Below are 27406 nucleotides of genomic sequence, written 5' to 3' on the forward strand. Positions count from 1 at the left end.
GAATAACCTCTGACTATACTACTAGTAGCCTGTGTAGACTTCAGGGCAGTTGAAGCATGGAAGCTTCCATCTGCTTACTTATTATAGATTCTTTTTTTTAAATAATCTTTTATTTTTTACTATTTATTTACTTAAGATTTTATTTATTTATTCATGAGACACACACAGAGAGAGGCGAGATATAGACAGAATGAGAAGCAGACTCCTCGCAGGGAGCCTGATATGGGACTCAATCCAGGGACTCCAGGATCATGCCCTGGGCCAAAGGCAGATGTTCAACCACTGAGCCACTCAGGTGTCCCACTTATTACAGATTCTTTGGTTGCAAGAGATGGAAAGCCATATTGAACAAATTTAAGAAAAAAAAAAGGGGACCTTTATTGGCTCATATCCTCAACCCATGAAAGTGCAGGGGTGACTAAAGCCAGAAGTTAAAAAATAACTGGTCTCTTCTGCTCTTTTTCTGTTAGCTTTATTCTTTCCTCCATCAGGAAAGACTGATCAGCTCAGCCTGGGCCATGTGTTCACCATCTCGTCCAATTATAGGGCAGAGGAAAGAGGCATTATAATCTACCCAGCCTGGATTACCTCCTCTCCATCTTTATGATTTGGGGTTGAATTTATTATCAAAGGAAATGTTGCACAAATGTGGCCTCTGTGGGTATTGCTGTGAGCCAGGAAGCCATCTTCATTTACATCTACAAATAATTTTAAATTGGGCAGTTTGGGGCACAAAGAAAGCCCTTTCTAGATATCCAAAGAGATATCTAAAGGTTGGAAGACACAAATAAATTGCATAGGTGCTCAGAAAATCTGATAGTACACTAAAATGCTTTAAGACCCTTCTGCACTGTACTGCAACTCTTACAAACAACCACTAGGATATATTACTCAGCATCTTTTTCTTTCTTTCTAAGATTATATTTTATTTTATTTTTTAAAGACTTTATTTATTTATTCATGAGAGACACAGAGAGAGAGGCAGAGACAGGCAGAGGGAGAAGCAGACTCCCTGTGGGGAGCCTAATACATGACTCTATCCCAGAACCCTGGGATCACAACCTGAGCCAAAGGCAGACACTCAACCACTGAGCCATGCAGGTGTCCTCTAAGATTTTATTTTTTAAGTAATATCTACTATCGTAAAAATAAAAAAAATTAAAAAAAAGGGATCCCTGGGTGGCGCAGCGGTTTGGCGCCTGCCTTTGGCCCAGGGCGCGATCCTGGAGACCCGGGATCGAATCCCACGTCAGGCTCCCTGTGCATGGAGCCTGCTTCTCCCTCTGCCTGTGTCTCTGCCTCTCTCTCTCTCTGTATGACTATCGTAAAAATAAAAAAAATTAAAAAAAAAAAAAAAGTAATATCTACACCCAACATGGGGCTCAAACTCAGAACTTCAAGATCAAGAGTCACATGCCTTTCCAACTGAGCCAGCCAGGTGTTACTGGGCATCTCTAGATGGAGCTCTGAAACATGTCTCATGAGAGACTTGCTAAGACAGGCGGAAGACCTTCTGTAAGAGTGGAGACCATCTTTGTTCTTAGATATTACAAGAAACAAGAAAATGAAAGGTAAAAGAGAAATAGAAGTTTTAGGAAATGAAGTAAGTGAAAGATGCAGGCCATTACATCTTTACCATATTGAGTCTCACCAACCATAAACATGGTATATAATTTCTCTCTCTGTTTATGAATTCTTTTATGTCCTTGAATAAAGACTTTAAGTTTTATACATAGTAGTTAGACCATATTTTGTTGAACTTCTTTCTAGATAGTGTATAGATTTTGGCCCTATTATAAATGATATCTTTAAGATTAAAGTTTCTAATTGTTTGCTATTGGTATATAGGAAATCTATTTGTGGGAGGGGGCAAGGATCTTATGTCTGGAAACTTTAGTGAACTTTCTCATTAATCCTAAGAGTTTATCTGGAGAAGCTCTTGAATTTTCTAAATATTATCTCCTGATTTTCACATAAAAGTTAATTTTTCTTTGGTGAAAAATCCAAATGAAATAATATAAACCTAGGACTATAATACCCTATACTAATTTTCTTTGCTTTTAACAACTAACATTTATTTAGCTTTTACTGGAAATCTCATGGCCTATGGAAGTGTTTTGTAAAGTATATCCCATCCACCAACATAAGGCTTTCATGTTTCTTACTATATTCTTTCTTAGAGATTCACAAAGGCCCTGAGAAGTCCTGCAAAGAAATCTTTCTAACTTGGTTAAATCCTACATTCCAAACTAATTTTATGGTGAAATCCCTTTTCAAGCAATATCTTCCAGTCTTCTGAGGGACTATTTTTTTTTACATTATGTTCTGCTTATATATTTTAATTAATTAACTAATCAATTAATTTAAGAGAGTGTGGGGGGGGCAGAGGAAGGGAGAGAGAGAATCCTTTTTTTTTTTTTTTAAGATTTTATTCATTTATTCATGAGAGACACAGAGAGAGGCAGAGACACAGGCAGAGGGAGAAGCAGGCTCCATGCAGGGAGCCCGATGTGGGACTCCATCCCAGGACCCCAGGACCACACCCTGGGCCGAAGGCTGGCTCTAAACCCCTGAGCCACCTGGGGATCCCCCTGAGGGACTATTTTATACAAAGACCAGACTTTGGGAAATGATGGTCTTAGGAAACACAGTCATCATGAAAATTGCTTAACTCCAGGATTTTCTCAAAGAATCTACTGTCTCTTTCATCATATTCTCTGAAAGCTAAGCTGGGTAGAACAAGGCTCAGTTTGGCTTTTTCAGTTTCTACTCTTCAGTCTTTAATAATAAATCCCTGTGGGTTAATGCCAGTGTTATAAAAGAAAGAGAAATATGCATATCAAATCTCATGAAACTACTCACTACTTCTATTCCTCAGGAAAGGTCCACAGCTGGTCACAGCGGGGAGATCGTCCTTGAAATTCTGTCAATATATTTTGACTGATATGGAGATGAGATCTTTCTCTGCTTCTATTACTCTTCCTGCTAAACCTCAGGCCATCAGCTCTTATGCCATGTTTTTTCCTTATATTATACAGAACCACATGTGTTTATCGAAAGCTGTCTTTTTTGTGTTCTGGATTATGTAAAAGGCTACAAATTTATCAGAGTACAAGTAAATAAATGGAAATAGAAAAGGCCCACAAGTAGGAACATATTTTATTAGGGGGAAAATGTTTTAATTATGTAAATCTTCCTTGTGTTACTATTTTTTAAAAATAAACTCTCTGTCCAACTTGGAGCTCAAACTCATGACCCTGAGATCAAGAGTCACATGCTGTAACACTGAACCAGCCAGGCGCCCCTGTATTACTATTTCTGATCAGAGTGTTTATTAGATCATTTGAAAGAATAATGATGTTTCCATCGCAGCGGGTCTTGCCCTGGTGTACATCAAAATAATTTGTGGAACTCTGAAAAAATATAAATAGTTAAACCTGGGGCACCTGGGTGGCTCAGTGGTTGAGCATCTTCTTTTGGCTCAGGGCATGGTCCTGGGGTCCTGGGATTGAGTTCCACATCGGGTTCCCTGCACGGAGCCTGCTTCTCCCTCTGCCTATGTCTCTGCCTCTCTTTTCCATGTTTCTCATGAATAAATAAATAAAATCTTTAAAAAATAGCTAAGCCCTACCTGAGACTCTGCATTGGAATCTGTAGGACGAAGCTTAGGCACTTGTATTTTTTTAAGATTTTATTTATTCACATATTTAGAGAAAGAGTGTGAGCAGGGGAGGGGCAGAGGGAGAGGAAGAGAGAGAATCTCAGCTGCTGAGTGCAGAGCCTGATGTGGGACTTCATCCCACAACCCTGAGATCAAGACCTAAGCAGAAATCAAGAGTTGGACGCTTAACTGACTGAGCCACCCAGGTGCCCCAGGCACTTGTATTTTTAAAAGCTCTGCAATTTATTCTCTAGCATTTACTCTATGACCTTTCTTTTTTAGTAAACCATTTTTTTTCTATATGGGCTTGCCTAAATTTTTCTCCTGATTTTGATTTTAAATGATAAAAAACATTTTTAAAGAAAATAAATCAGGGAAGCCCAGGTGGCTCAGCAGTTTAGCACCACCTTCAGCCCAGGGTGTGATCCTGGAGACCCGGGATTGAGTCTCACATCAGGCTCCCTGCATGGAGCCTGCTTCTCCCTCTGCCTGTGTCTCTGCCTCTGTCTCTCTCTGTGTCTCTTGTGAATAAAGACATAAAATCTTAGAAAAGAAATCAATTCCAAAATCACTTCCCAAACACACAAATTTTTTTCCATGTCTGGCTCTAGTCTTTTTTCATGTAGAGACATTTTTGAGTTCTGAATTTGTTACTTAGCATTTTATTTATAAAAATTTCCATGCTGGGGATCCCTGGGTGGCGCAGCGGTTTGGCGCCTGCCTTTGGCCCAGGGAGCGATCCTGGAGACCCGGGATCGAATCCCCCATCGGGCTCCCCATGCATGGAGCCTGCTTCTTCCTCTGCCTATGTCTCTGCCTCTGTCTCTCTCTCTCTCTCTCTGTGACTATCATAAATAAATAAAAATTTATCTCTCTCTCTCTCTCTCTCTGTGACTATCATAAATAAATAAAAATTTAAAAAAATATATTAAAAAAATTTTCCATGCTATCATATAGTGATAAGAATAGTCATTTTAGGGATTGTATAATATTCCAGAAAGTATTTATTTGTATTATATTTTAGCTAACCATTCCCTTACTATTGGACACTTAAGCTATTTCTCTTTTTTTTTATGTGATCTCTATACCCAATGTGGGGCTTGAACTTGCAACCTTGAGATCAAGAGTCAGACACTCCACTGACTAAGCCAGCCAGGTGCCCCTGCTTCTCTATTTTAGACTGCTCTACAGAAAATGGCAATGAAGAACTTGATGTGTATGTGGCTTTTCTTTTGAGATAATTTTCTGAAAATCTAGTTATTGGGTCAAAGGATAAGAACGTTTTTTATGAGTCTGTTAATGATTACTAAATTGCTTTCCAAAAGGTTGAACAAATTCGCAAAGCCAAGCCCCAACTCCATGGCATAATTGCTGAGGTTTTTAGGGAGGGGCAGGCAATACTAGAGGTCTGTTGGGTGTTCCCATAACAGGTGGGGGGAAAATGTTTCCAAATATACCAGTCATATTACCTTACTTAAGAAGAAAGTCAAGAAAACTAGCAAAAACAATATTCTATCACTGCTCAACTGTCTCATCTACCATGTGCCAGTGCTTTCATTACACTCTCTCTCATTCTCAAAAAACACCTGGCAAGTTAGATCTTACTGCCCCTCATTTTACAGATGAAGAGCATGGAAGAGAGGTTGAGTAACTTGTTGCCCAGATCTGGGTCTAGGTCTTAAGACACCTGGCAGCTTAAGCCTTCCTCTTCTTAGAGCCCCCAGCCCCTGATAGGGGGGTCCAGCAAAAAGGGAAGTGTGGAGAGACCACAAAGAGAGAAAAACAAACACCAGGCCCTGCTATTCCAGCAAACACAGCCGACGCGCTAGACATGTGAAGGATGCCATCTTGGATCCTCCAACCTTAGTCAAGTCACCCAGCCAACAACATATGGAGCAGAAACAAACCATCCCACTGAGCTAACAATCCGTGGTTGTTTTAAGCCATTTTAGTTTTGGGATGATTTGGTATGCAACAACAGCTAACGCAAGCAATACATATTATTTTGGTGAATGTCAAATGCAGGAAGAGTACCAGAAATCCATTCGAGCTTCCCTAACTCTAAGACAAGTGGAAGGAAACGCAGTGACACTTGCTACCTTTCATCCCACCTCTGTACTTACCTCTGTCATAGCACTGATCCCACTGCACATGGCCTTTATGTATGTTCGTGTCTGCCTTCTCTACCAGATTGGGAGTATTCACCTTGGAATCACACCTTAGACAAGGCCTGGCACAAAAATAATTGTTATCACATATCTGCTGAGTGAGTTTTGACTTTGCTCTTGATTGGTTAATAAAAGCACTTGAAAAGGAATAATAACTTTTATTTCTTGGGTTCAGTACTGTGCAAAGTATTTTGTATGGATTATCTCACTTAATCTTCACAAAAATCACATGAAGTAGATCCTGTTATTATCCTTATTTTACAGATGAGGAAACTGAGAGGCTAGGTCAAGTTACTTGAGGTTACAAGTGTTTTTTTTTTTTTTCTTTAATTAATTCACAAGGAGACAGAAGTTTATTGAATACACTGCAGGGGAGCAGCAGGGCAGTCAACAAAGGAGAGACTGTCTGCCAGGAGGTGGGCGGAGGGGGGGGTGCTGTAGCTATGGATGGGAGTGAGAAGGCATAGGAACTTATTTGGTACCTATTGCCTCCCAGTTGTAAGTAACCCATTGGTCAGCTAGGGCCTATTTTTATTTTGAGATGAGTTGCTGGGCCTGTCTGTACTCAGCCCAATAGTCACTATGGGCTCTTTGCCTCACTCAGGCTTCCATTACTCAAGCCTGTTTGCCTAAAAGTGGCCTCTGCATTCTCCCTGATGGTTCCATGATGACAAATCTTTGGCATTTGGGTGGAGGGCTCATCTTCAGTAGCTGTTTCCTGCTAGATGGAGGTGGGGAGGCTGTCCCTACCTAAAGTGTCCATCAGGGGTTCTGTGCAGTTGGAGACCAGAGCATGGTATTAGATTAACATGCTGAGAAGGGATTTGAGTGAAATTCTCTGATAGCCAGGTCCATGGGATTTCGGGAGAGGGGACCCTCCGATGGCATGGGCTGGAACCCTTGTGGAATCAGCATTCTTGTATGGAATTGTTGCATTTACTCAGACCCATAGTAATGTGTTGTGCCTGTAGATCAAGATGGTGACTGGACCCATGGGAACAAAGGAAAAATGGGAGTGCTGAAAGAAGCAAGGCGGCTGAGAGTCAGCCAGCTTCAGGAAAGGGTCCCAACCAAGTCTGCAAAATGTGCGGATTCACCTTCGATGGGCTGCCACTGCCAATTGTGCCACACATTGGGAAAGGAGGCCTCAGGGGGACAGAGTGGGAGAGGGGAGGTCATGAGCAGTCCAACTCATTTGCCCTCAGACCTTCAAACCACACCAGGGAGCTGCCGTGGCCAGAGACCCTCAGTTGTCTGAGGAACACTAGGGTTTAGCTGCTGAAAAGAGAAAGGAGAGGGAGGGAAGGATCACTCTGAAGGGCAAGGGGGGAAATCCCTCACCCTTTTGGGCAAGAGTGGTCTGGCGGACTCTTCTGGGGCTTTGGATCCTCACTGAAGAGCGACCTTGGTTGGAGGTCGTCAATTCTCCAAGGAATACTCATCAGTCCACCAAGGGGAAGTCCTGGCACAGCACAGCAGTGGTTCCCCCTTGAGGGCCACCAAATGTGGGGCGACCTGATTGGTTGGAGGCTGACCATGTGGGCAGTGAAAGAATTCATCCAAGGTAGAACAAAGGAGGCAGACGTTTATTGAACATGTCACAAGGGAGCAGTGGGCAGGCCAGCAAAGGAGAGACTGCCTGCCGCAAGTGTTTGTTTGTTTGTTTGTTTGTTTAAGATTTCATTTATTTATTCATGAGAGAGAGAGAGGCAGAGAGGCAGAGACACAGGCAGAGGGAGAAGCAGGCTCCATGCAGGGAGCCCGAAGTGGGACTTGATCCCGGGTCTCCAGGACCAGGCCCTGGATCGAAGGCAGCACTAAACCGCTGAGCCAAGTGTTTTTTAAATACCTGTGCTGGGCAGTCCCGGTGGCTCAGCGGTTTCAGCCCAGGGCGTGATCCTGGAGACCCAGGATCGAGTCCCACGTCAGGCTCCCTGCATGGAACCTGCTTCTCCCTCTGCCTGTGTCTCTGCCTCTCTTTCTCTCTCTCTATATGTCTCTCAAGCATACATAAATAAAACCTTTAAAAAAATACCTGTGCTGAGGGGCACCTGGCTGGCTCAGTCATTGGAGCATGTGACTCTTGGGGTCGTGAGTTCAAGTCCTAGGTTGGGTACAGAGATTACTTAAAAATAAAAATTTAAAAACAAAACAAAACAAATAAAAACCTGTGCTGAACAAGGCAATACTTTAGGCTTTGGCAGCAGTTAAGTGAATAAAACCATCGCAGTGTGATGCAAAAAACCCCAGAGGTCTGGTTGGCCGATTGTGTCATAGTGGACAGCACTCATTCTGTTAGGACTCACTCTCAACTATAGGAATGTCATAGAAGGTTGTGCAGTTTGTGTCCTGCACAAGGACATCTAGCCCAAGGGCAAGTAGAACCTGGAACCCAAGCTGTGCTATTGCACTCTGCTCACCATGGGGCCTGGCACAGGGCAATGAAAGATTGGGTGCAGTGTCTGAGCTCCTGTAGCGTTATGTGTTCAACATCATCACTCCTAGACATGAGTCACCTTGGCAAAGGGTCTCATCCCCAGGGCGGTTCTCATCCCTGCAGTTATCTGAGACTTCTAGACCTTGCCGTTTCAGTAGATCCAGCTGCAGTGGCATTCAAAAGTTATGCAAACTAACAAAACACTCAACTCATTTTAAACCTTGCCAGAGAGGGTTCACTGCAGTGTTCTTATAGAGTCCAAGCAACTCAAGCATCCCTATACAGGCATGCAGCATGGTCAGGTGGCCTTCTGGGAGGATCACAACAGGTGGCCTAGCAGCAAATACCACCCACAGGATAAAATGAAGTAAGTAACAATCTGCGATAATTAATTGCTTCTCTATATGTATGAACTTGGCTATAGGAAAAGGACCTAAATTGGTTTTGGGTACAACTTCATCCTGTCTGAAGTAGTTCATTGAGTTTCTTAGCTCTACTTCCCAATCGTACTGCTATCGGAAGAAGCTGAAAAGAGTGGAGGGGGCTCTGGGAAAGAGCCAACCATAGCCCTCTAGGACACCCACTGAATAGACCCAGAATCAAGGTCTTAAATATGTAGGCGAAAAGTTTCCAGGAAATATATGGTGGTGACAGTGCCAGAGCCTGGGTACTGGTGATGTGAGGCCCCTTCACGATAGCCACTTGGATGGGGCCTCTGCTCTGTGGAGCCAGGACACCTTGGGGCCAGAGAGGAGGAAGGGGACACCCCCTTTTATCACCAGCTGAGTGACTTCACATTCCCTTTTACCAACTTGCTTCCACAGGTTCAAGAAACAAAGGTATTGGGATGCCTGGGTGGCTCAGTGGTTGAGCATCTGCCTTCAACTCAGGTCGTGATCCTGGGGTCTTGGGATTGAGTCCTGCATTGGGCTCCCCATGGGGAGCCTGTTTCTCCCCCCTGCTTATGTCTCTGCCTCTCTCTCTGTGTCTTTCATGAATAAATAAAATCTTTTTTTTTAAAAGAAAGGTACTATGTCAGTTTCTTTCTTTTTATTTTATTATTTTATTTTATTTTATTTTATTTTATTTTATTTTATTTTATTTTATTTTATTTTTACTATGTCAGTTTCTTAGGGCTGTAGGAACAAAATACTATACACTGCATGGCTCAAAACAAGAGAAACATGTCTCACAGTTCTGGAGGAAGAAGTACAAAATTAAGGAATTGGAGAAGTGTCGTGTCTTCTTCAATTCTGGTGGTTTGCTGGCAATCTTTGGCATTCTTTGGCTTACAGGTGTATAAATCCAATCCTTTGTTGTCCTGTGGTGTTTCTCCCTGCATTTCTCATCTTCCCATGGCTATCTTCTTAGAAGCACACTAATCAGACTGCTTTGGGGTCAGATCAACTCTGGCCTCACCTCAGCTTAGCAACAGCCCTATTCCCAAATACAGTCACCTTCTGAGGTTCGGGGGTTGGGGCTTTGGCATATCTTTTTTCAGGGGACATAATTCAAGACCATAGCAGACATGTTCCTGTATAAAACTGCCCGCTGACTCTACGTCTGCCTCCAGGAGGGGAGTACTCACTGTAGTGAGTTGGTTATAATCCATGGGCTCCAAGCTAGATTTCTGAGGTTAAAACTTTGCCTCCACCACTGTGAGACTAAGGATGCAGAATGGGATTGCAGTATACAATAGGAATACCTAGTATTTGAGGTTGATGGAGGATTACGAGGGGTGCTTTGCACCATGCTGGGCATTAAGCGCTCATTAAGTATTAGCTATGGGTATTATTATTCCCTAACTCTTTCTATTGACTTCTTGAGGAGTAGATCATTTGCTCTTTTCTGTAGATACATATGATCCTGGGGCATAACCAGTGCAGCATGGGAGGGACTTAGTTTCATTTGTTTATTCAGTGCAACTGAAGGAGCTGGGACACTCCTTCACTGTATTGTCTGTTAAGGAGACTGTTCGTATTTGCTACTACTGAAAAAGTTCCTTCTGTAGATGCTTCCAGTTAAGAAAGGCAGGACATTTCTCAAACATGTGCTCCCTGACGTTGGATGATCTGCCCAGAGAAGATAACTGGTTGACTTTCTAATAGCCTCAGAGGGGTAGCTTGGCTGGCTTAGTCAGTGAAGCATGTGACTCTTGATTTCAGGGTCATGGTCCAAGCCCTACGTTGGGTGTGGTGCCTACTTAAAAAAAATAAGAGCCTCACAAGACGATGTATTGGTGATGTTTTGATGAAAGTTGCCATGGTCCTGTATCAAGTCTTTACTCAGCCTTACAGCAGGCTCAAAAACTCCACTATGTTCAAGTCTCAGAACTGAAAGTCAACTCAAACAACAAACCTTCACAGGGTATACAAGATGTAGAAAACAAGAGGGCTATTTATGCAATTGACAGAGACCATAATCTACCTGTTAGCTGGACTGGCGCCTGCCACAGGTACATCCATGGCTTCTCTCCTTGGAGAGAATTATCAGAAGGTTGCTTGGTGGGTATGGAGTCAGGATGAGGAGCAGAGTTCTAGGATTTAAATGAATAATACCATTGGGTTCTGATTGGGCCATTTCCACTTACCAGAGAGGGCAGTGTCTTGATCAGATTAGATTGAGTACCTTCTCCCTGAGATAGTCACTACTTAATCTCCAGCATTTTTTTTGTTTTTTTTTTTTTGTTTCCTTTGTCACTTCCTCCTTCTGACTGACCTATTCCCCCCACCCGCAGCCCCTGGTTTTTCTAAAATACAATGTTACTAGATTTGTCTTATTCCATTTACTAGATTCTTATTCTTATATTTAAAATTTTTTTTTTTTTTTTTTTTTGGGTGCAGGGGCCTGGGTGGCTCAGTGGTTGAGAGTCAGCCTTCACTCTCAGGGCATGATTCTGGGGTTCCAGGATGGAGGTGCACATTGGGCTCCCTGCAGGGAGTCTGCTTCTCCCTCTGCCTATGTCTCTGTCTCTCATGAATAAATAAATAAAATCTTAAAAAAATAATAAAATCTCTATGCCCAATGTGGGGCTTGAACTCATGACCTCAAGATCAAGTGTTACATGCTCTACAGACTGAGCCAGCCAGGTGCCTCTGTTATTATTTTTTAACATCAGGGTTAGAGAATCTGATAGAAGCTATCCATGACTATTTCCATAGAAAAAATTCATACTTATAAAACTATGTGAGCAATTTCAGGGGGTTCACAAACATCCCTGAAGCTGTTTTATGCATCCTAGCTTAAAATTCTTGCCTTAAGTAGACTTTTGCCCATTTTGAGGTGATGTTAAAGTTTAAGCCTGGTCATCTTCTTTTCTTCAGGGCCAACTTCTTAGGATGGCCCTCTGTCCTTACCTCCCTTCTCATTCCTTCACCTTCTAATCTCATACAAGGGCTGCCTTGAGATCTGTGCACTGCCCTGACCTTGTGGCCACCTCCTCCTCAGCAACAGCTGCTGGGTGGATCTTCAGTCTTTTGACTCTGCTTTTCTGCCCCTCCTCATAATCATATTCATAGTCTCATCTTTTTCTTTTACTTCCTACCGCTCCCCATTTTTTTTTCTACCAATGTGTCTAGGACTAACTGCTTGGATATCATTTTCCCAGGTTCTCCTCTGTAGACAGTCCATCCCTCCATCACCAGCAGGGCATTGTCTTTCTTTAAAAGATCCACTTTTATATGATTTTTAATACATATTTGTATTTCCGACCTGAGCCACTTCTCTGAAGCTCCAGACTTGCATGTACAACTATTCATTTGCACTTGAATGTCCAAAAACACTATAAACATAGTGGGTCCCAAATGAAACCAATGATTCAAGCCAGAGGAAGCATTGTTCATTGTTCCCTTTTCCTTATCCTCAATAGCATAAGTATTCTTGCTGATACTTTTTCCAAAATATATCTTGTGTCCAAAGCAGTCTCTGCATACCCACTGCCATGACTCTTACCTCCGGCCAGTACCATTTCTCATCTGGTCCACTGCAGCAGTCTTCCTACTGATCTCTCTGCTTCTGTACTGGTCTTCTTCTAACCCATTCTTTGCATAGCAGCTTCAGCTCCCTTTTAAAAACAGATATTAAAAAAAAAACAGAAATTACATTGTATCACTCTCTTTTTTTTATTAAAGATTTTTATTCATTCATTCATGAGAGACACAGAGACACAGGCAGAGGGAGAAGCAGGCTCCACGCAGGAAGCCTGATGCGGGACTCGATCCCAGGTCTCCAGGATCATGACCTGGACTAAAGGTGGCGCTAAACCGCTGGGCCACCTGGGCTGCTCTGCTTTTTTTTTTTTTTTTTTTTTTAAGTAGGTTTCACACTCAATGCAGGGCTTGAACCCATGACCCTGACTGAGATCAAGACCTGAGCTGAGATCAAGAGCCAGATGCTTAACTGACTGAGCCAGCCAGGCGCCCCTAGTATTATTCTCTCCTTAACCTTTTTTTAATGGCTTCCCATTCATTCACTAAACATCTTTTTTACTGAGTGCCCTCCCTGTGCCATGCCCCCAATGTCTCTTCTTGTGAATAAATGAATCATATAGAATTTAGATAGTGATAAGTGCTATGAAGAAAAAAAAAAGAAGGGGTGAGGGACAGAGAAGTGTCTGTGTGTGATTACAATTTTAAACACGGAGACCAGGAAAGTTTCACTGAGACATCAAAGATGACCATTGAGCAAAGGACTTGAAAGAGGTGCGTCAACTCTGCAGAGTTCTGCAGAATATTCCAGTCAGAGGAAATAGCAAGTGCAAAGGTCCTGAGGTAGAAGCATGCTTGGCTTTGGGGCTGAGCAGAGTAGAATAAAATCCTATTTTTACTATAGTTTATAAGGCGGTCTAGTTCTCTTTACCCTCTCACCAGCATCCTCTTCCCCCTGTCTGCAACCTTCCTTCCCAGCACTGCCCCTAACCCCTGTTATATTCCACCCACCATGATCTTCTAGTTCGCCAGAAGCTGCTTCTTCCTTTTGCCTATGTTATTGCTTCTGCTGAGAATACTTCCCAATCCTTATTCCCAAATACTATTTGCAAGGCTGACTCTTCCTAATCCACTAGGTTTCAGTTTAAGTTTGACTTTTGGGATCTTCTGACTTTTGGAACCAGAGAACCTTGCTATTTCTTGCCTATTTCAGCTTCTTCTTTGTTTCCTGCAGAGCACTAATCACAGCATGCAATTGGAATTCGTATGTATACATGACTTTATACTTAAAACTCAACTGGTAAAAGGTACCTCATTGTCACTTAAATTTGCATCTTACTTATTTTTAAATTTTTTTTATTTATTTATGATAGTCACAGAGAGAGAGAGAGAGGCAGAGACACAAGCAGGCTCCATGCACCGGGGAGCCCGACGTGGGATTCGATCCCGGGTCTCCAGGATCACGCCCTGGGCCAAAGGCAGGCGCTAAACCGCTGCACCACCCAGGGATCCCCGCGATCTCTTTTTCTGTATTTCACCCAAATGTTTACTTAGCGTCCCCGTTTCTTAAGACAGAACAGGCCTGGCCCCCTGCGACCCCATCCTGTCCACTGTCCGCAATTTATGTTCTCCTCCTCCACGCGGGCAGAGTTAGTGACTCATGGTGACCACCTCTCTTCTCAGGATTTCTTCCAAACCTCAAACCCACCTTTCAACTCGATACCTCACTGAATGTGAAAATAGGCACAAAAAAAAAAAAAAAAAAAAAAAGTCGCATTGCTGCAGGGACACCTGAGTGGCTCAGGAGTTGAGCATCTGCCTTCTGCTCAGGGCATGACCTGGGTGTGTGTGTGTGTGTGTGTGTGTGTGTGTGTGCAGGATCCCTGAGAGAAGCCTGCTTCTCCCTCTGCCTATGTCTCTGCGTCTCTTATGAATAAACAAATAATCTTAAAAAAAAGAAAGTTGCATTTGAGCCGTGGCAGGTACTCCTATGATGCAGTCGTTAATGGAGCAATTAGTAACGGCCGCCTGATTAAGCGTTACAAGTCCTGGCAGCTCCGGGGGAGCCCTCGCGGCCCGTCTGCTCTTTTCCGGGGGGCTGCCCGCGACAGGGCGGCCGGACGGTGTGACCCCCGCAGACCGCACGGAGCCCGGCGGGGGCGCCCCGCGCTGGACCTCGGAGGCTCCGCGACGCCCGCGGGCTCCCGCCAGGCCCCTCCCCCCGCCCGCCGAGATTACAGGGCGTCTCGCGAGAGCCCGAGCGAGGCCCGGCTGCGGGCGGCGGCCGCGGGATGTCTGCGGAGCGCTGGAGACCGCGCCCTCGCTGGCGCAGCTGGGAGCAGCGCGGGCGGCGCGCACGCGCAGGTGCGTGGGGCGGGGCGGGGGCAGCGGGCGGGGGCGGGGCCTTGCGTCGCGCGCGGCGGGCACGTAGCTGCGCGTCCTCGGTACTTAATGTCTCTGTGTTCCTCCGGCCTGGGCAAGCACGTGGGGGAGCGGCCGCGGCGCAGCGGGCAGGGCGGCTGGGCCCGGGGTGGGGGGGGGGCGGCGGCGGCGGCGGCGGGCGAGGACGCTGCATCCCGACTGTCGCCGAGCACCTGGTGAGTTGGGGGCTGCCGGGGCGGCCGGCCCGAGGACCAGCGGCCGGGCCCCCGGGACGGCGCCGTGGGGCGCAGGGGAGCCTCGGTGCAGGTGTGGTGGGGACGCGCGCTCCGGGTGCCCCGGAGGCCGGAGGCTGCCGGCGCCGAGCGCGTGCCGAGGGGCCCCGGCCCGCCGCCTGCTGTCACGCGCAGGCCCTTCCCCTGCAGGGGCCCGCGCGCCCCCTCGCCCTCCGCCGCTGACAGGTCGCGGGTGCGCGGCGGGGGCCGTGGTCTGCGGCCGCCGGGGGCCCGGCTGGCGCGCCTCGGCTCTCTGCGGGGGGGCGGGGGGCGGGGGGCGGCTAGGACGCGGCGCCCGGGGCACCCTCTGCCGCTTAACTTTCCCAGGGCGCGCGCACCCGCCCGGGAGGCAGACCCAGCGCGTCCCACCCAAGGTCGCCCAGCCCCACACGCGTTTACTTTTCAAAGGTCGTGTGTACCCGGGTCTGAGCCGGGAGGGGCGGCGGCGGCGGGGCGGGCTGTGGGCAGGGCCAGGAGGCGCCCCGGGGCCCGCGGGCACCCTTTTCTTCCTCCCGAAGGGCTAGGGTGGGATTGCTCATTTCGGGGAGCTCACCCAACTTTTGGGCCCCCTGAGCTCGCGCTGGGTTGCTCCCCACCCGGGCCCGGCGTGGCAGACCCGTGCAGGGAGCCTAGCCCCCGGGAGTTGAGTGCGGCAGAGCTGGGGAAAGGGCTGGGTGTGCGGAACCCGGAGGGTGCGGTTAGGACGCGGCGGTGCCTGGAACTCTGTTTGGGGGCAGGGATCTGTTGAACCGAGTTAGGGTCCTGAGGGCAAAGGCTTGGTGGCCTCTCAGGAGGATTAGCGTTTGCAGCTCCTTCAAGGCTGTCGGGCGAGGTGGAGGCTGCCTTGCCCCGTGTGCCCCCTGACTTCATGCCCGGGGGCGCGTGGGTCACGTGTCACACCCGGCCCGCACCCCCGCCTAGGCGGTGGACGGGTGGGGGGGGGGGACTACGCTAGTTTCGGAGTTAATGGGTCAAAAGGTGCCTGGGAAGACTGTGGTCTGAACGCCTCGGCGGCAGGCTTTCATCAGTTACACTGTGCCCTAGGGTACAGCGCCTCCCTATTCTCACCCCCCCCAGCCCCCGCCACGGAGGCTTAGGCAGGGAAAGGCGCTGTTGGTGGTGGGCGGTGCTGAACCGACCTGGACTGCTGGGAGCTCTGGGCATTTCGAGATCTTCCTCTCCTGCAGAGATGCCCAGGTTGGCGGGTGCCTTCCTCCTCTAGGGCGGCCGCTAACAGAAACCCGGTGCTCTCCACTCCAGGTGTGAGGCAGGCCGCTCAAGCCGGGTAGCGGTACGCGCAGAGCAATTAGGTTAAGCCCGCGATCTTTTCCCTACAGATGTGCAGGTTACTTTGTGTTTAAATGTATCTGCTGCAGGGAAATCTGGGCTGCTGGACCCTGGTAAGGTTGTATCTGTTGGCTTGCTATCCCCCCCCCCCACTCCTTTGTCACCGTTACTGATCAAGGAAGACCATTCACAAAAAGCTGGTAATTCTGGTAACTAGTAACCTTTCTGTGCTCTTGTCCTTCCCAATTTTTTTTTTTTTTAACTATTCAGAAAGCAAAGCTTGGACTCTTAGTAAGCACCACCCATCCCCTTTGCTCTTAAAGGCACAGAGCATCTTTGAAATGAGTAGAGGGTGGCATGAGCATGATTTGATCATTTTTTAGATTTTTTCTGTTTCTGGCATTCAAGTTGTTCATCTGATTATTTAAGACTTTCTGAGGGGCCCCTGGCTGGCTCAGTGGGTAGAGCATGGGAGTTTTGATCTGGGGGTTGTGAGTTCGAGTTCCATGCTGTATAGAGATTGCTAAAGAATAAATAAAACAAGGAAAAAAAACCTTTCTGAGCACTGGAAGCGCGTGAGGCTGTGTTTGGGGAGCCTTTTGACTTGTATTGAACTTTAACTTCTTTCACCTCTTAACTAGTTTTGTGGGTTCTGGGTAGTAATTCTTGGGTCTATTCTCAGATGAAATGTGGTTCTAGGATAGAAGAGGGCCTTCTGATCCTAAAGATATACAAAGCTCTGAAACTTTTGTGCCTACCTGGATTAAACTGGCTGTGTTGTCATGCACATTGCTAGGTAATGGTCTAAAATTTGCAGAGAACTGATCTCATCTAAGCCCTTGAGTGAGACATCTCCAAGTTGCTGGAGCCTTTTGTATGCATATCTGTTCCTCCTCCCAGCTGTTTCTAGGAAGTACATCTTGCCCGGCCACTGCTGGGTGAGCACATAGGTGTCTGTTGTCAAAGTGCTCAGGCGCCAAGTGGATGTGGCTCCAGTATAAGAATGTTGAGCATCAGTATTTTAAAGCAATTTGTTTTATTCATGGGCGTTGGACCCAGGCCTGGCCATAGCCATCGTTTGTGGGTGAAGGCTAGTTTTAGTCTTTACAGTGTTCCCCTCTCATCCTAAAGACAGATTGAGATAATATTTTAGACTGGGCACTGTGCCTGGTTCATGATGGCTGTTCAAGTGTTGCTTTTTTCTCCTCCTAAAGAATCTCTGAGATTAACGTTAAGTTTCTCTTGAATGACTTGAGTGATTTGGATTTTATTAAAAATACCCCTCCCCCTAACCTCTGACCTGGAAACTTAGCTGGAAGGAAAACAAATTGTTTTCCCCACACTGTGCTACCAGCCTCCTGGCTCTAGCCTAAGGCAACATGATTTGGTCGAGTGCACGTTTCAGGATTTTGAGGAGTGGGCACCTCATGTGCCTGGCCAGCTGGTGCCTACCAGCCTATTCTCCCCAGGCCACTCCTGTCTAATCTTCTCTGTGAGTCTGGAATGAGAGGACCTCTCTGTAGCTTGGTCTGTTGTGCTGTTTTGAGGAGGTCAACAGTTTTGTGTATGATTTAAGACTTCTGTTTGCCATTCTATTTTCCTCTGCTCTGGGGAGGCAGGGGTCCTCTGGGCCTCTTGTCCCACTGAAATCCTCTCCTACTGTTTGAGTTGCTAATCTGAGTGGGATGTATTTAAATCCTAAACTTGGCTTTCTTTTTTTTTTAATTTTTTTTTTAATTTATTTATGATAGTTACAGAGAGAGAGAGAGAGAGAGAAATGCAGAGACATAGGCAGAGGGAGAAGCAGGCTCCATGGACCGGGAGCCCGACGTGGGATTCGATCCCGGGTCTCCAGAATCGCGCCCCGGGCCAAAGGCAGGCGCCAAACCGCTGCGCCACCCAGGGATCCCCCCTAAACTTGGCTTTCTGAGGCAAGTTCTTTTATCCAAAACCCTTTCTGGTGTAGTGCCTCATGCAGGGTTTCACCTTTATTATCATTTAACATTAAGTACCCATTGTATATGGCACTCCATGGAGCAGCCCTGCTGGCTCTGATACCTGATTTTATACTTGGGCTGTGGAAAACAGGATCCGTGACAATGTTTTGAGTGGGACAGAGTCTGGCTGGAGAGGTAGCTGGTGGGAATGTGGGAGCTATAATTTAGAGGATACCTTTTCCTTGACGGTTACTGTCTTGTGCTGGGAGAGTTCCAAGCAAACACCTCTCTGATCCTTTAATCCTCACACTTCAGAGTATTGTTGAGGAGGGTGATGCTGGAGGTCAATCGAGATTGTTTCAATGGCTAATATAAATACAAATTGAGGGGCAGAGAAACTGACAAGTGTGGCTTTGCACTTAAACTAGATCCTCTGTTGTGAGAAGAACCAAGGAATAGTCAAATCCGTGGGCTTTTCTCCTAATCTTTCTGTTGCTTTCTAAGCAGATTGTTGCAGTGAAGGAGTGTGTGTTACCATGTAGCATTTTGAAGACTGGCTTTCAGTAATAAGTAGCTTTCAGGGTGTCCTTTCCTTTAACTTTCTTTTCCTCTTCCTAAATGGTTCTAAATGGTCTTGATTCTGTCTGAATCATGGCCATTTGGATATTTCTACAGTTCAGTTTGTTGTTTGCAGCAGTTGATAGTAAACACTCTGTCCCCATCTGGTAATACTGGCTGGCTGCCTTCACTCAGCCTGGTGTTACTGAGGCCCATGTATTCAGGAACAAAGCAGAACCCCAGGTGAATTATGAAAAGTAAAAATGCACAGTGCTGAGGGCTCATGAGGCTTGTTTCAACACTGGTTTAGCTGGGTAGAGCCCTGGCTTGAGGGGGTAAAGATGGGAGTACAGCTTTCAGGACTGAAACCTAGCAGTAGTTCTAAACCCTTTTGGGGTTTGTTTTTTCAGCTGGTAAAAAGGAGGGTTGGTCAGCATCAATCAAGAGTATTCAGATTCTGCTCCTTAAAGTGTCTCTGGGCTGCTGCAAGGTGGAATTATCTGCAGGGTTGTATATGGGGAGGGGTGTGTTTGGGCTAGGAAGCATGGCTCTGTGGATAGTGTAAGTCAAAGACTTAAAAACATGCCACAGTCCACTATTTTAAGTGCATCTCCAGTTCTCTTAACTCTAAGATGCTACTGTGCTAAATATGTTTTAAAATTTTTTATTTAAGTAATCGCTACATTCAACATGGGGCTCGAACTCACAACCCCGGGATCAAGAGTCACATGTTCCTCTGACTAAGCCAATCAGGTGCCCCTTATTTTATTTTATTTTTTATTGTATCTCTATTCTTACCTCCTTAATCTGTCCTTAGAGGAGACAGTCTAGAATTGCCTTGTCCTATAGGGTGGCAACTAGTCATGTGAATCTGTTTCAATTTAAACTTTTAAGCATTAAATACAATTTAAAAATCCATTCCTGGGATGCCTGGGTGGCTCAGTGGTTGAGCGTCTCCTTTTGGCTCAGGGTGTGATCCCGGGGTCCCGGGGTTGAGTCCCACATCAGGCTTCCTGCATGGAGCCTGCTTCTGCCTCTGCCTGTGTCTCTGCCCCTCTCTCTCTGTGTCTCTCATGAATAAATAAAATCTTTTTAAAAAAATCCATTCCTTGGTGACTTTAGTCTCCTTTCAAGTCCTCAGTATCTTCACATGGCCACTACTGGACACTGCAGGCCTACAACATTTTCACCATCACAGAAGGTTCTAGTTGGATAGCACTGGTCTTAGCTCTGGTCCAACTGTAAAAGCTTAATTGCCTCACCTTGTAAAGCATCACATGTTTGGGTTTAGTCCTTTATAGTCCACAAATCCAACAGCTTTGGTGACAAATTATTTATCAGCACTATGCATGGCATGTTAAGAAGCAAATTCTGGTCTGCCAGTTTGGAAGGGAGTGATCAATTATGAAATGGTTCAGAGAGGAGCGTGGTGAAGAGTTGGGAGATGGGAGCACGAAGTAGGAGGACAGATGTTAAGCCCTTGGAAAACTGTTTTGGTTTGAGAAATTAAGGTCCTTGCTGGTTGTCTAAGGCCTGTTCTCATTGTCCTTGGTGTTCAGATGTCAGCAGATTTGCTACTTGGTCCTTCACTCACCCACCTGATGACTTCCTGCACAATCCCACTGTGGGACCAATGCTGAACCAGATTTGCAGACACCTTACAAAACAAGCATCCTTTTGATTCTACTCCTCCAGTCCATTGGGGTGTTAGGAGGCCTGTTTTTACAGAAGGCAATGGAGAGAGTTGGGCGATAGTGGGGTTCCAGAAGTGTTGGTGTGGGGTTAGCTCTGGGGAGTGAGCTTTATTTCCAGATACCTTTTTAGCTAGTCTTGGGCATGCCTAGTTTGAACCCTGCTAGACTGACCTTTGCAATATAATGTGAGAGCTGCCTTTTTGTGGACCAGCCAGCATAGGCTGCATAACAAGTACCTGTTAAGCATCTACTGTATATCTGGCACCTTAGGAGGGTTTTTTCCAAACACTTGAATGATGTGAGGGTTAGGGGCACCAACCCTTAACCCCTCCACTCCAGCCCATGCAGTAAAAAAAATCCACGTTTAATTTTTGACTCCTCAGAAACTGAACTATTAATAGCCTACTGCCAAGGAGAAGACTTACTTGAACATAGTAGTCGATGAACACAGATTTTGCATGTTATGTGTATTCTTTACTGTAGTCTTAAAAAGAAGTAAGCTAGAGAGAAAAATGTTAAGAAAATCCTAAGAGAAAACATTTACAGTCATGTACTGTATCCCCAAATCCACACACAAGTGGACCCATGCAATTCAAATCCGTGTTCAAGAGTCAAATGTGTTGACTCATTTTATCTCAACCTTATGAGGTAAAGTATTTCTCATTTGCGTGTGAGGGAGCTGAGGCCCTGAGGAAGCTAACGTTACCCCTGTTTGCTGAGCTGCTTTGTACTAAGATGAGGGTTCTCTCTAGCTGCCTGCTTAGAGGCGGTTTCTTACTTACTGCTCTGTTATCCTTCCATCCTCATCCGGAAGAGGAAACTGGGTTTTTAAAAGATTAAAATGATGTACCCCACAAATAGAGTCAGGCTCTTTGGTGCCTTGAGTCATTTCAGCCTCATTACAGTCCAGGTGAGGGAGGTATTCATAATCCATTTTACAGGATGTTTCCATCGGATGGGAAACTGAAGTTCAGGATCGTACTCTAACACTCTTGTCTTTCCAAAGTCATGTTTTAGTTCCAGATTATGCAACTGTCCAGTGCTTTGAGCTGCACAAAGAATGACTGACTAAGAGCTTTGGAGGCTAGGCAGCTGGGCCTTAGAGCCTGGAAACTGCTCTGCACACTCTGGTGTAGCTCAGTCACCTGGTTGAAAAGACAACCTCAGGTCCCTCATTCCTTGGCACATAATAATGTGGGCTGTCAGACCTCACATGGAGGTCATGAGACCCATCCCCCAGCCCTCAATTGGCTGTCGCCTGGGAGAAGCCTGCTCTGTCTGTATGGGAGGAGGCCCGGGATCTGTTCAAGCCCAGCCCTCAGCATGCTGCCCTGCCACCCCGCCCCTTCTCCTCTGGCCTTGGCCTGGGACAATGGATCTGAAGGCTGGTTCAGTCTTCCATAGACCTCCTTCCTGTCCCTCCAAAGAGAGAGGAGGAGTGACTCGCTAGGCTGCCTTGGAAGGAGGCCTGCACCCTGATGTGCCTTGAGCTCTGATGAGAAAAGGCGGTGCTGAGAATAACCTCCTTGCTTTGTCCTTTGACTTTGGTGAGGCCCACCCAGCCAAGCTTGTGCTGTGTCCTATTTTTAGCAGGTGGCATCCTTTAGGAAGGCCAAGTACATGTGGTTTCAGCATACAAGCAGGTCCTGGTGCAGACGCTGCTCCTATCTCCCTGTCAGGGGAGGAAGGAGAATAAAGTCACCCTAGAAGCTATCATGGGGGGCAGCCTGGGTGGCTCAGCGGTTTAGCGCCACCTTCAGCCCAGGGCTTGATCCTGGAGACCCAGGATTGAGTCCTGCATCGGGCTCCCTGCATGGAGCCTGCTTCTCCCTCTGCCTGTGTGTCTGTCTGTCTGTCTCTCTCTCTCTCACGAAAAAAAAAAATTTTAAAAAAAAGAAACTATCATGGGGTATGTGTTGGGGGGCGGGGGTGGGCAGTGGCTGCCTAAGAGGTCCCTGGGGCTTCCTTTTCTGTTCTGGATCTGTGGCAGAGGCCTGGTCCTGCCTCCTGGGCCAGGCAGGCCTGTGACACAGGCAGCCCAGGAACCCCAAGAGCAGGCTTCCACACAGACACTAAAAACTGTAAAACTGTGGCTCTGTTGGCAGCCTGATTTACTGGCATCCTCTGGCTTAAAAACCAAAACAAAAATGAAAGGTGGCCGAGCCATGCCCCTCACCAGGAATTGCTCCTGGGGAGTCATGGAAGCTGGAGAGATGTGATGAAAGAGTTTGATGAATTCTGCTCCTTACCACCGTCCTGTCTTCTCCCCTCTTTTTCCTCTTCCCCCTTTCCTGTAACTCCAACCCATCTTATCTTTTTCTGATTAAGAAACCTTCTAGCCGTATAAGGCCCTCTGTTGCCTATGGTTTATGTTGGCTGGAGACCGAGGTTGTTTTTGCAAAGTCTGATTCAAAGAAGTAGCGAGGGTGTGTGTGTGTGTGTGTGTGTGTGTGTGTGTGTGTGTGTGTGTGTTCACACGCACATGCCTCCATTCCCATCTGCTCCCCAGGGCTGGACTGCCTTCTTAGAACAGATTCATCTGAGAGGGTGGGGGGCAGGGGAGGCTAGGTAGGGACCTCCAGTGGCTCCAAGGCTATTGAGTGGTGTGACCCGAGGGCTTCCTGGCAAATGCATTTGCTGAGAACTCCCAAGTAGAAAGTGAGCCCCTATTGGGTTCTTGTAGTGTGTACCCACTGAGCTACCAGCCAGAGAAGCACTCTATTTCTGACATAGATTCTAGAATTTGCTTCTGTTAATAAACTACAGGGGCACCTGGCTGGCTCATTGGAAGAGCATGCAACTTGATCTCAAGGTTGAGTTCCAGCTTCATGTTGGGTATAGAGATTACTTAAATAAATAAAATTTTTATTTTATTTAATTTTTAATTTTTATTTTTTAAAAGATTTTATTCATGATTGGTACTCAGAGAGAGGCAGAGACTGAGGCAGGGGAAGAAGCAGGCTCCCTGCAGGGAGCCCGATAATGGGACTCGATCCCGGGACTCCAGGATCATGACCTGAACCAAAGGACCTGGCTCAACCACTGAGCCACCCAGGTGTTCCTAAATAAATAAAATTTTAAAAATAAAATTCAAAACTGCATCACTCAAAAAATTGAAAAAAGAAAAAAAAATTGAAAAAAGAAAAAAGAAACTACAGCCCCTTGGCTCTTTGGGCAAGTCTGTTCTCCTGTGGAGGAAGTTCGGTGAACCTGTCCTGGGTCCTTGACCTTCAGCACAGCTTCAGCTGGGTGATGGTGGGGAGTAGTTTCTCTGGCAGCAGTCCTTCGACCTCATCTTCACCTCCCCTTCTTGCTGTCGCTTGAGTCAGCCAAGTTTGTTCCTGCCTTAGTACTTTGGCACATGTTCTCCCTGCCTGGAACTTTCTCCCCCTCTCCTTTCCCTGTCCTCCCAGATCTTGGCACAGGTGCTCCTCACTGTTCAAGCTCTGCTGCCACCTCTTCAGAGAGGCGTTCCTGACCATTCTGTCTGAAGCTGCCTCTCTTCCAGGCACAGTTTACCCAGCTCTTCTCAACCTGGGTTCTTCATCTAAATTGTAGAACACAGAACATGACTGAGTGATAACTAGGACCCTTCCAGATGCACAGGAATATAGTGAATTCATTGCGTACAAGGGGTGCCTAGGTTCAGTTTTCTGAACGCCTTTGAGGGAGGCTTCAGGTTTATGCCATTGAGTTGCTGTATCTTCACAGTGTCGTCTCTGAAATGTGACTCCCTATCCCGCCTGCGGCCTTTGCTTTCTGAGGGCTCTTTCCACCACCTCCTTCAGCCCCCTCTCCCATGGAACCTGGCTCACAGTGGGAATTAAAATCTATGTTAAATGACTAGCCTTGAGGGGTCCTGCTGGTTAGACCTCAGTGGGATGGGGAGACCTGGTGCCTTGGCTCGAAAGGGTCTTACCATTAATAAGCCCCTGTTCTTTGTGATTACTACGGTTTTGTCAGCAAGGTGATTGAGGGGCTCTGAATCAGATTTGGCCTCAATTATGGGGAAAATAAAGCATTACAAGTTTGTTCGTAGATGAGTTGACATTCACTACATATTATACTGGTTAACAAGAGTCCCAAAGCTCTGTGGTGATAGAGCATCTCTTGCTATTTAATAGTTAAGAATGTATTTTTTGTTCTATCAAAGCATTACTGGTAGGAAGATTTAACTTTGACTGTACATGAGGTTTGAAAGAACAGCCCTTTACCCTTAGGTGCTCCCTGACCTGTCCTCTTGTCTAGAGGCAGCTGCCCTCAGTTCTTATAGGCTGTCCTTCCTGCCATTTATATCTGCAAGTGGGATGCTTTTCCTTGCTTTCCTTTCTTCCTTTTTTAAAATCTGGTTTGTTTTTCTACTCTGGAAAGTAAGGTCTTGACTCATTCCTACACATTTTTTTTCTCCCCTCATCTTGGTATAGAGTTAGCACAACTTCTGGTCAAGTTTCTGTTCAGAGTATACATTATGATATAAATATTGCTTATGGGCACAAAGTCCTTGGTTTTCCATATTTCCTTTCTTGTGTCCCCCACCCCCTTCCTTTCCTCTCCTAGTTAATTTCCTGTGTTCAATTTTGTTTTCTGTGTCTTACTTGATCTACAGCTCTTCACTGCACCTTGGCCACTGCTGTCGGAGTACCTCTTTGGACTTAAATACAGCAGATTCTCAACTGTTCATGTTGCTTCTGGGAAGCATCCCTGTCCCTGTCCCTGCTTCCCCTTCATCCTGGGAATCCAGTCTTCTCTTCTTTTGTGTTGCTTTGTGGAAGGGTGCCCCATCCTTTCTTGGTTTGCTCCCTTGTCTTGATGGAGCCCATCGTTCAGTAGCTTGCTGAGAAAAAGTGGGGGAGGGTAGGCAGCTGACAAGAAGCAAGCTAACTCATGCACGAGGACAAGTCCTTTTGAAGGCATGAATTTGGGGTGTGCCGAAGATGAGAAGGCTGGTGGAAAGTTAGCAAAGACAATGAGGTGCCCACATCCCTTTCACCATGCCAGCAGAAGATCTGGCTTCACTTTATGAAATAGTTTAAATGAGAGGAGGTCTGGTTTTGGGCATTAGGTAGTGAGAAAAATGGGTACGGAATGAAAGTGCATATTGAATGGGATAACTGAAGCCCTCTTAGCTCTCACAGTGCTGGCATTCAGGCTAATAACCTCTCCTCTTCCATCCCAGGACATTAGAACATTCTAATCTGTGGAAACTGGCAGCCTAATTCCTGTTTGTTCCCCATCCCATCCAGGATACTTGCCTGACTCTTGGACCAAAATTGTCAGTTGGTCAGTGGCTAAGGGTGGCACCAACAGCCCATTGAGGAAGGTCATTGTTTTTTTTTTTCCCCCCCAAAAAAGAAACTGATTGGGACACATGAGTGGCTCAGTGGTTGGGCATCTGCCTTCGGCTCAGGGCGAGATCCTGCAGTTCCAGGATTGAGTCCCACATCGAGCTCCCTGCATGGAGCCTGCTTCTCCCTCTGCCTGTGTCTCTGCCTCTCTCTCTCTCTCTCTCTCTCTCTCTCTCTCTCTCTCTCTCTGTTTCTGATGAATAAATGAATAAAATCTTAAAAAAAAAAAACAAAAAACGTGAGACTTGAAAGTGCCTCAAAAGTACATTCTGATTCATTTCTGTGTCCTGCTGTGCTTTGTACCCTGTAGGTGTCCATAAGTATTTGTTGGATAGGAATGACATTAGGCCTTTATGTGACTTTTGGGTTGGTCATATTCTACCATCTGCCATTTGGAAAATCAGCATCTCACCTGTTCATCTGCCCACCTGAGGTGATGGTGTGAAGGGCTGCTTGCCTCACACCATCTTTTCTAATTTCTCCTGAAGGTATGTGTCACCTTTATTAGCTTTTTTGGGTAAGCTTTTTGACAGAGCACAACTTCCTATCTTTTGGGCAGTCTTGAGTAGTGTTCTGTGGTCATGGACGGAAACTCTGTGTACCTAGAAACGCTTCCCTGGTACCTGCTTTATCACTATCCTCAGAAATTTGTCAGAATTTACTGGTAAAACAATGTGGTTGCCAAGAGCTGGGGATGGATGTGACATGGTTTTTATTAAGGTTTTTGAAAACCTCATTCCTACTCCCTAACTGAAGCAATGGGAAGACCTTTGTAGAAAATGCTGATTCCCACCCCTCACCCCCCCAGCCTTGTTCTTTATAACTTAATGAGACTGGACCTGCCCAGTGTTTGGTCAGCAGAACAAGGGAGACTGGGCATTTCACCTTTGTGTGGGGGTTCTCTTTTTTACCAAGTTTTCCAAACTGGAAGTTGAATTTGTAATTGAACTAGAGGAGAAACAATTCTTAATTTGAGACCATGTCCAGAGATGGGATTTTTTGTTTCTGGTTCTTACCTGGAGCTCCTGGGATTGGATTCTAGGTCTCCATTTTGCCTGGAGAAGACTTCACTGAGCAGGTACTCACACCCTGATGGTACTGGGTTAAGCCCTCAGTCTCCTGGAGAAGAGCCTGGGAAGCGTTCTGTGACTTTTGGACAGCTGATCTACCTAGAACAGGGAGTGGGGATGGGCTGGCCACGGTGCCTCACCTGGCTGCTCTGTGGGGCCATCACAATGAAGGATGTGGGGTCAGTATGGGGAGGACTTCACAGCCCCATTGTGAGTTAATTTGGAATGTTTAGGGTGCCAACATGAGTCACAGCCCACACAGGCCCCCTGTGGATGAAGGTAACAACTGTTTGAACATCAGGGCTGGGCTGAGACCAACGTCCCTGAGGCATGGCTCCAGCACTCTGATTCCTGGGCCCCAGCCATGCTGAGGGTGAATTGCCCAGCTTACCACCATCCCCCACCCTCAGTGGCAGCACCAGATACCACCCAACAAGGTAGGCATTGGCTGTCACAGCATTTATCTAGCTCTTATGTTTGTTTCTGGTCTGCTGGGAAGGCCCTCTAGGACTATACTATCCTTTAGGTAGCCACCAGCATTATGTAGCTATTTCAATTAATATTAAATATAAATGCAGTTTCTCAGTTTCACTGGTCACATTTCAAGTTAGCCCCCTGTGACTAAGTAGTTGCCAATATTGGACTGTAGTCACCACTTGGAGATCACCC

General features: G+C 46.3%; 1 protein-coding gene across 2 annotated transcripts in view; it reads left to right on the forward strand.

Moving 5' to 3' along the window:
- Window positions 1-14658: 14658 nt before the first annotated feature.
- Window positions 14659-27406, forward strand: part of AKAP1 (A-kinase anchoring protein 1) — a 36535-nt gene continuing 23787 nt past the window's right edge. Inside the window, exon 1 of one of the 2 annotated variants that reach the window (XM_055326583.1) lies at window positions 14659-14789. The gene's annotated coding sequence lies outside the window, so the exon portion shown is untranslated. Of the gene's footprint in view, window positions 14790-17938; window positions 18065-27406 lie in introns of those variants that run through there. The other variant, XM_055326576.1, reaches the window with a different exon arrangement.

The sequence above is a fragment of the Nyctereutes procyonoides genome, unplaced genomic scaffold (assembly GCF_905146905.1).
Source record: "Nyctereutes procyonoides isolate TBG_1078 unplaced genomic scaffold, NYPRO_anot_genome, whole genome shotgun sequence".
Taxonomy (NCBI): Eukaryota; Metazoa; Chordata; class Mammalia; order Carnivora; family Canidae; genus Nyctereutes; species Nyctereutes procyonoides.